At 34.8% G+C, this 9,217-nt stretch overlaps 1 pseudogene across 1 annotated transcript; it reads right to left on the bottom strand.

Moving 5' to 3' along the window:
- Window positions 1-2,476: 2,476 nt before the first annotated feature.
- On the bottom strand, window positions 2,477-3,942 carry LOC143587108 (aquaporin PIP1-2-like; annotated as a pseudogene). Its single transcript, XR_013144814.1, has 4 exons — window positions 3,561-3,942; window positions 3,086-3,383; window positions 2,819-2,959; window positions 2,477-2,732 (listed from the first exon to the last, which is right to left on the bottom strand). The product of XR_013144814.1 is annotated as an aquaporin PIP1-2-like (transcript).
- Window positions 3,943-9,217: the final 5,275 nt, after the last annotated feature.

Raw genomic sequence — 9,217 nt, 5'->3', positions numbered from 1 at the left:
CTATATCCAAAAAACAGTTTTTTGGTTTTTAAGTAAGATTATACCAACTATTTTTTTATAATTTAATTTGTGCTAAAACTTTCATAAACACATTATGCTAAATAAAATCAAAAAGAACAAAATTATTTTGACTGATAGATTGGTTCTAAAAATCGGTGTGCAAATAATGTTACTAAACAATATGGATCAAAATAATGGTTTGTGTAATGAAACTAAATCGCGAGTAATTAATTTGGGTAGGTGTTTTGTTGAAGTAAAAGTTATTTCAGGTACTAATACTGGTTATCGCACTTATGTAATTCGTTGTGGTCTAACACATCCAGATAAGAAACTTTCGTTTAAATTGAAGAGAATGTAGTTTTTTCCAGTTGTAGTCTGTTTTGCAATGAACATTAACAAAAGTCTAGGTCAATCTCTAGCAAGAGTTGACATACATCTCAAAGACCCGATGTTTACACATAGACAACTCTATGTAGATTTATCAAGAGCGAAGAGTGGTTTTAAAATTCTTATATTAAACAAGGAAGACAAAGTTACAAATAAAGAATAAATATGGTTTATAAGGATGTTTTTTTTAGCTTATAAATTTTACATTTTTAAGCTTTGATTATGTTTTCAAATATTGTAATTTGAATGTTATTTGGGTTATCTTTGTGCTTCACAATCATTTATTTTCGTACCAATATCATTTACAACTTTAAGTATGTTGTCGTCCCGAATAACATATAACAACTTATGTTTTCCTTTCAAATGACATGTGTTTGTTCGAAAATATCAATATTTTCACCCGTGTCGTACACGGGTTAATAACCTAGTTAATAAGAAAGAGAATTGTCAAAAGTATTTAATATGAGAGAGATGAGGGAAAATTTTAGTAAGGTTCAATTTGGTGATGACATGTGACACTTAGTAAGTTTTATTTATTATATAGTATAAATTTGTTTATATATAATTATATCTGAAATAAAAAAAAATATTTGAGCTGAACCGAACCGAGCAGACCTTTGCTCGTTGCTTGGCTTGTTTATAAACTGAACCGAGCAGAGCGGCTCGTATACAATCAAGCGAAAAACGAGCGATCATTTTCTGAGCATTTGCAAGCGAGTTTGAGCGACGAGCGGTTTGGACAGCACCACCGGTTAGTAAACGATCCAAAGGAGAACGGTTTATACCTGATTTAACCCGACGGTTACAAAACGGTTTTTAGGTTTTTTTAATTGTTTTTTAAAACCGGTTTTTTTTTTTCAGGTTATTTACCGGTTCGGTTATATCGGGTAAGGGTTTCTTGACTCAAAACCGGGTAGACCCGACTTTATTAACAGTCTAATCAGTTATTTGATCGTTGACTACTAATCAGTTTTTAAAATTAATCGGTTTATAATTAACTGGTTTATGCACCTCTTGGCCCATTGTTGAGTTTTATTGTAGAGGTGTTAAAAAACGACTGGTAAACTGGTTTACAAACCTACCAGATAACACCCCAAAACCGGTTTCCAAACCGATACAACACGTAGGTTCGTATGGAGGTTCGACCTTTGAAGACGCAACCCTGTTTAGGAACAGGTTCGGTGTGAAAAACCGGTTTAAAACGGAACCAAACTTATGCGTATACGTTTGACTTTTACTCAACTAAAACGGGTTTCTAACCCGAACCGACTTGTACACCTCTATTTTATTGCATGTGGTTATATAATTTCTCGGTCAAAGACTCAGGTCGAATATATAATTTTGTTCGGTTCAATTTTGTGTTTAGTTGCAATAAAACCGAAACCGAATAATGAATGCCCTTATGGCTGCAAACGAATCATCATCATCATTTTAATTAAGGAAGACTAATAACTATTAATATTAATTTTATTGTCGTTCTTAAAGAAGACTTCTGTTATGCTAAAAGTAGGATGAGATGGTAAATCATATAAAACTAACCTTAATTCCTTGTTTTGAACATATCATTTATTGTATTTACATGTAAACTGATGTTAATCATGGAAAATGTTTTATGTACAAACCTAACTCCACCCATGTAGTGACTTTAAAGTAGCATGTGAAAACTTAAAAACTATGTTCTATAAAAACAGAAAATATATTACTAAATGGATTTATATCCTATTCTTAAGACATTAAATGAATAAAATAAAATGCGTATGTATACAAAGGGAAACATGTTAATCCAATTAAAAATTTAACTTATATTGTTTATAATATCCTGTAATAATTTTTTAGTCATATTTTGTAATCATAATAGAGGTTTAAAAACAAAAATGAACAAAATGGCATACTCATCTTTAATTGATGATCATTGTTATTTATTATCTCTTTCTTTAGCTTTAAATTTAATCTTTCTTTTGTAGTTGACAATTAAAAAACTTCAAATTAATAGAGGAAAATACATAAAATAAAATACTTTGAGACAACACGTTTGGAAAAACATATAAACCACTTGATTATGCATATAATAACTTGCAACAATACAAGATAAGCCCACATATATTTGTATGAGGGCCCATATGACACACTCATGCATCCACTTAAAATGGGATGAGTTTATTGTAATGAAAAAGAAAACTACCTAATAAATAATAATACATAAAGATACAAATATAAACACACATTTTATAAACAAAAGAGAAATGTTCTTCATTTTAATTCTTAAAAGGAATGGCTCTGATCACCACTTGATGGTATAGTGCTGCTAATGCTACCCCAATAAACGGTCCAACCCAAAACACCCACTGTCCAAATTAACAAAAAAAAATGTTTAATAACTATATATTATCATCAAATTAATATAAAAATTGTAAATAATGATTTATCTTACGTGATCATCCCATGCATGGTCCTTGTTGTAAATAATGGCAGCCCCCAAACTCCTTGCAGGGTTAATTCCGGTTCCGGTGATCGGTATAGTAGCCAAGTGCACCAGGAACACCGCAAATCCGATTGGTAACGGTGCCAATATCTGAAAAGTCACATAAGATCGGGTATTAAATATTCCTTCTGACTTGTGTTATTGATGAGATTTTACTGGGTATCTATATTTTTTTTTCTATTGACTTATTACATAATGAAAGTTAAGTGTTTGTACCGGAACATGAGAGTCACGGGCACTACGTTTGGCGTCGGTGGCTGAGAAAACGGTATAAACGAGAACAAATGTGCCGATGATTTCAGCACCAAGCCCGTCGCCTTTTGTGTACCCGTGGGCGATCGTGTTGGCACCACCACCATTTAGTTTGTATTGGTTTCCGCCTCGAACCCTCTAACAACACCGGCACCGCAGATAGCGCCAAGACATTGCATCACCATGTAAAACAATGCTCGTGTCAACGACAACTTTCTCGCAAGAAACAACCCGAATGTTACCGCAGGATTAATATGTCCACCTGTAATTCATCAAGTAAATTATTTTTATTAGAGAAAATATATTAGTAAGGTTTATTAATATGTCATTATTATATTTATAAGATATAATTTAATTAACTTTTTTTTATTAGTGTTATTGTGTTCTTATAAATAGTTGACAAATAATACAATATATGTAAAAGTAAAAGGTATAATACCCGAGATTCCAGCAGTGCAATAGACGAGAGCGAAGATCATGCCACCAAACGCCCACGCGATACCTTGGATCCCAACCGTCCCACATTTCGTGGGCGACTTAACGACTCCCATAACCATCAAAACCGAAACATATAAAAACAAAAAATGTAGCAATAAACTCGGCAATCCCAGCTCTGTAAAAGGACCACGAAGAAAGCTCTGACGGCTCAAACAATGGAGCCGGTGGTGGCTCTTCGTAGTCCTTATCGGGGACTTGCGCCGCAGTCCCAATTGGTTGTCTTTCCCTATATTTATTTGCTCCCAATCTAACATCCTCTTCCTTTCCCTCCATTGTAAGAATAATATACCTAGTTAAGGACTTGAGTTTATTTAACAAGTGGTGGTGAAGAGTGATGGTAATGGTATGGTATATATATAGTAGGATGTGGTGGGGTATAGTGAGATAATAATGTTTGTATTATTTAGCCGTCCAGTTTGTAATAATAGAAGTGAAGTTGTTTGTTAATGCAAAGTGACAACGATGTTGTTATGGTCGGTTAACCTCTACATTAAAATAGAATGTTTTATAGTTGGCGAAATATTGGCCACACACGTGACAAAACAAGAATGTTGGGTTGTGTGATATGAGTCACACCGCCCACATCCAATTACAGAAAATGAGAAAAGAACCTTTTGTTTAAATAAAAGTAATTTAATATCATTTCTATATTGTTGTTTGTAATTTTGTATGATCTATTTTATTTTTAGAAAGTAATACTGAAAAAGAAAATAATAACGGTCAGCAAAAGTCAAAGATGGGATATGGTAAAAACGGGTAGGGTTGGACAACTTTTTTATATGAAATGATCGGGTTTGACAAGTTTGAAACTGGGTTTTAACCGTTTGGGTCAGGTTTGACCGGGTTCAAATGAATCTTACAACATAGAATCACAAGCCAAGTTCACTATACAAGTTAGGTCAGTACCACACTTTTTTCTTCTTTTTTCACCTCTACTTGTGTTCGATTTTAATAATTTGGTTAAAAATACTGAATGAAGTTATGCATATCCGGTGATAGATCTAGAAGTTTTCCTCACTATGGGCAAAAATTAGGTTCACAAAAATGTATCAACATAAATCGGGTTCAAATGGATTAGTTAAACACAACATGCTGGTTTCATGTCAAAGTGAGTCGTTTAAATTACAATCCTATTCCTAAAAGTTAAGAAGTCACATTGAAATTTTGCATGGATAAAGGAAATGCATATAAACTAATAAAAAAAATATTTACCTTTGCTTTTCTTCCCCAAAACAATTAAGGTACACCTTGAAATAAACTGGCTACACTTCAACTAATCTATCTCTCTTCATATACCCTATTGGTTTTTATCAATGTTTTTAAACTTGGATCGGACAGGCCGGTCCGACCGGTTCAACAGGGAATCAGTCTTAGCAACGGTCCGGTTATACCCCTTTGAATCGTTTTCAGATAAACCGGCCGGTTAGATGAGGTCCGCGGTCGAAACAGTGACCGGTTCGGCGGTCAAACCGGTTTCCAGGTTTAATTATTAATCAATACATACTATTAAAGCAAAATGAGATTTCCACTTGTCAACATTCTAGCCCTCCACCTCAATGCCATGTCACCATTTCCTTTCATACTAATGCCAACTCATCCACTAACCTATATTTAAACCATAACATTTCTTAATTTTTTACCCTAATCATATTTTCTCTCTTTCTCTAATAGCCGGATCTTCTTTCATCCTCTCCCATATTCCGGCCAATCCAAGTCTATATTTTATTAATCATTTTCCGGTAAGTTTCTATTATATATTAAACTTCCGATTCCGATTGTTTATATATGTATTTCCGGCAATATTATATTTTCTTCCGGTTATTGTTTCCTCTAATCTTTTTATGGTTCTTTTCACTGTTAACTGATTTTATTAAAATCAGTTTAGGTTGTAAATAAAGAACGGCGATGTCTATAATATTTGAACGTGTTTACGTTTTTCCGGTAAGTATTGCCGGTAATTTTTTCCGGTTATGTGTTATACTTATAACAATGTAAGGCCCCGTTCCCGGTAGCCCTACTTTAGCGTCGGATTTACTCATAAACACAGTTCTACAAATCAGAGTTTATTAAAACTTCCGCGGAATATAAAACTTTAACCGTTTATTACAAAACAATTAATCTTTTCTTTAAAACTATAACATAAAATATCATATTTAAAACATCGTTTCTTCCATCTTCAGATGCCAGCCGTTCAATCCATGCCATGTGCCGTCCTCATGCTAACTCTATAATCAGCTCACCTGCGTGCATACTAAAAGTCAGCTACGCTGAGTGAGTTCTAGTTAATCAAGCAACTTACCATACAACCATTACATGTAATAAATATACGTGTCCGAAGACACATAGTCCACTGTCCAACCTGATCACCTTACCGCTTAACCACTTAACTGTCCCTTACGCCTTAGCCACTTGTTTACGGAAGCACATTGAGGCTTACCCTCTCATGCACTCACATTAAGCCACTTAATAACGAAAGCACGTATAGGCTTGCCCTATCACACACTCACGTCATGCCACTTTAATAACGAGGGCACGCGTAGGCTTAACCTACCACGCACTTCACGTTATGCCACTTTAATAACGAGGGCACGCATAGGCTTACCCTACCACGCACTTCACGTTATGCCACTTTAATAATGAGGGCACGCATAGACTTACCCTACCATGCACTATCGTCATGCCACTAACACCCTTACTAGACCCTTGCAACTTCTATCACACTCGACCTCTACTCATCTACAGCACGCTTTCTAACATTTCATCATTTACATAATAAGGAAATCATAACATTCATACACACAAACAACCACTTGGCAATCACTATCCTTGGCGATACATGCAATATCCGAAGATCGTTCACGCACCGACAAGCATTATATAATAGCTAACCTATATATCATCTATAGCATACACTTACCACTTAAGGTAAGTGTATTCACGCTTCACGTCGAGTATGCACACAGCCCCGAAAACATAACAAGGAAATGGGGCTAGAAACTCACCTAGATCCTGTCTCTTTCTCCGCTTATAGTTAATCCCTTCTTTAACTGAGCTCTGCTAACTGTATAATAGTTACATGTATCAAATACTCGTCTGATCTACTCTAGAGGTCTAGTATTAGCTTACTTAGCATTTTATGGTTTTCCCTTTATTTTAACATTCATGTATTTTATCTCCTTAGGTCTTTACGATGCATGCTATCACGTGTATACACGTATATGTATACATTTACAAGTCGCCAGGTATCCTGGTCTCAATATAAGCGAACTTAGATATATAAGCGAACCTAGATATAAGCGAACTTAGATATAAGCGAACTTGTATATAAGCGAACTTATACATAAGCGAACTTATACATAAGCGAACTTAGACTTTAAGCGAACTTATATATTGAGCGAACTTATACATAAGCGAACTTATACATAAGCGAACTTATATATTGAGCGAACTTATATATGGCGAAGTTGCAGCAGGCGAACTTGATCAGCGAACTTAGATGAAGCGAACTTAACAACTCGCGAACTTGGATATTAAAGCGAAGTTACAGCAAGCAGCTACGGGTCCTTTCTCAACCCCCATAATCATCTTCGTTTTAATGTGTAACCCCTTGATATGATTTTAACCAACCCCGTGAACATTCCCATGATCGATTTCGGGTAAAACTCGGCCCAGAAAAGTATAAAGTTGGGACCTTTAAGCTAAAAACGTTCAATACTAGATCTAAGGTTTACTTTAAGCGAGCCATACATAGCCATGAGTTCGTTAAGTCCATTTTAATCTTCAAGTTTGCAACTTTACGATGTTTCTAGACCCAATCTATCATCCTACCAATTTTCATGTAAATCCGTTCATGAAAAGTAAACCTTTTTAACAAAAACGTACCTTTGAGGTTTTTGTTTGAAATCACTCGAGATGCTCAAAACCATATCAAACGAACTCCGATTTGAGTGATTCAAGCGGCCACGGAACCGTCTCGTCCCGATCTACAAAACCATCAGCTCAAATTTGCCGGAAACCGCCGCTACAGTCGCCGGAATAATGAAATAGTGGCCGTAAATCCTCATTTTGAGCTGCTACGGTTTTTCTGATAAAAACCGTACTTCTTGACCTCTAATCAAAGATCTAATCAGTGGGAATCTTCATTTATATACCGTGAACACTCAGTTAAAATTTGGGACCGATCCGACGGCTAGATCTCCGGGAATCTTTGTGTCATTGTGGGTGGTTTTCTCAAAAACGGGAATTGAGTTAAGTGTGTGTTTTGATGGTGGAGGCTATGGTGTAGAGATGTATGAAAATGGAAAGGATTAGGGTTTTAAGGGGTATTTATACTCCCTTAAGCCCATGGACCTAAGGCCCATCTTTCCTTTTTGGTCCATTATTAACTCCATCTAATTAGCCTACTTATCCTTTCATCCTTATTATTTTATTAATTCTCTACTAAGTCAAGTAAACTTTTTCATCATAAATAAATAATATATTAAATATTATTTTTAGAAATTTCGGGATGTTACAAGTCTTCCCTTCTTAAAAGGTTTCGTCCCCGAAACCTAACTTATTCCTTGTAAAAGGAACACTTCTTATATTCACGCACTTTATTGAATCGTCTTTGCTTTCTGGGTCATTGTCCTTACTCCTGACTTGCAGTCATCGGGTGGTGATCATGTGTTCTAGATATTAAGGTAGCTTGTCCATGAGGCTCTCGATGTCTCAAGTCTCGTCTCGTCTTTCCAAGGGCTTCCTTTGATGCTTTTGTGATAATTTGGCAACTCTCTTAGCATATCTGACTACAAGCTCCAAGCGTGATCCTTCTTCATTACTTTTTGCAGTTGGAGTCATGCTGTTTTCGTATATCGCTCTGCCTCAGATTCTTCTCGTGTCCGCCTCTTTTGTAACAGTCATCTATCTTATCTCTATGGAAATACAAATGTTATCACTCTAGGAATTATTTAGCACGTGATTCGTAAGGTAAGTAGTTAATGACGTTGATTTTAAGGGGTATTATACTCCCTTAAGCCCATGGACCTAAGGCCCATCTTTCCTTTTTGGTCCATTATTAACTCCATCTAATTAGCCTACTTATCCTTTCATCCTTATTATTTTATTAATTCTCTACTAAGTCAAGTAAACTTTTCCATCATAAATAAATAATATATTAAATATTATTTTTAGAAATTTTGGGATGTTACAAACAATGATTGTTTTATATTTGTTTGTATTTTTTTATTTTTCGTGTTCTTTTGTTTGACATGTTAATCTATGTTGTAGGTTAATCAAAATGGAGATTTCATGGTTAAAAACAATATTTGTTATTTTCCGGTAAGACATTCAATTTTTTCGGTTACAAATTAAAAATCAAATGTTCCATAATATCAATATTAATATTCTACTTTATAATTTCAGGTCAATGCCAAGACTAATAAATCATCATTTCTCTTGAAATTCTCCAAAAAAACCCGACATTCCATGGTCATTCTCACAATATCGTTTTTCCGGTAACACCTTATAAATTTTCCAGTTATTAATTATAATTCAAAAATCCATAAAATCAATATTAATATTCGATTTTATTATTTCAGGTTATCGTCTCACTCATAT

Source organism: Bidens hawaiensis, unplaced genomic scaffold, assembly GCF_021521415.1.
Source record: "Bidens hawaiensis isolate Kalapana, Puna unplaced genomic scaffold, B.hawaiensis_p1.1 tig00035142_1, whole genome shotgun sequence".
NCBI lineage: Eukaryota > Viridiplantae > Streptophyta > Magnoliopsida > Asterales > Asteraceae > Bidens > Bidens hawaiensis.
The sequence above is the reverse complement of the archived record's forward strand: the minus strand, read 5'-3'. Positions and strand labels throughout refer to the sequence as shown.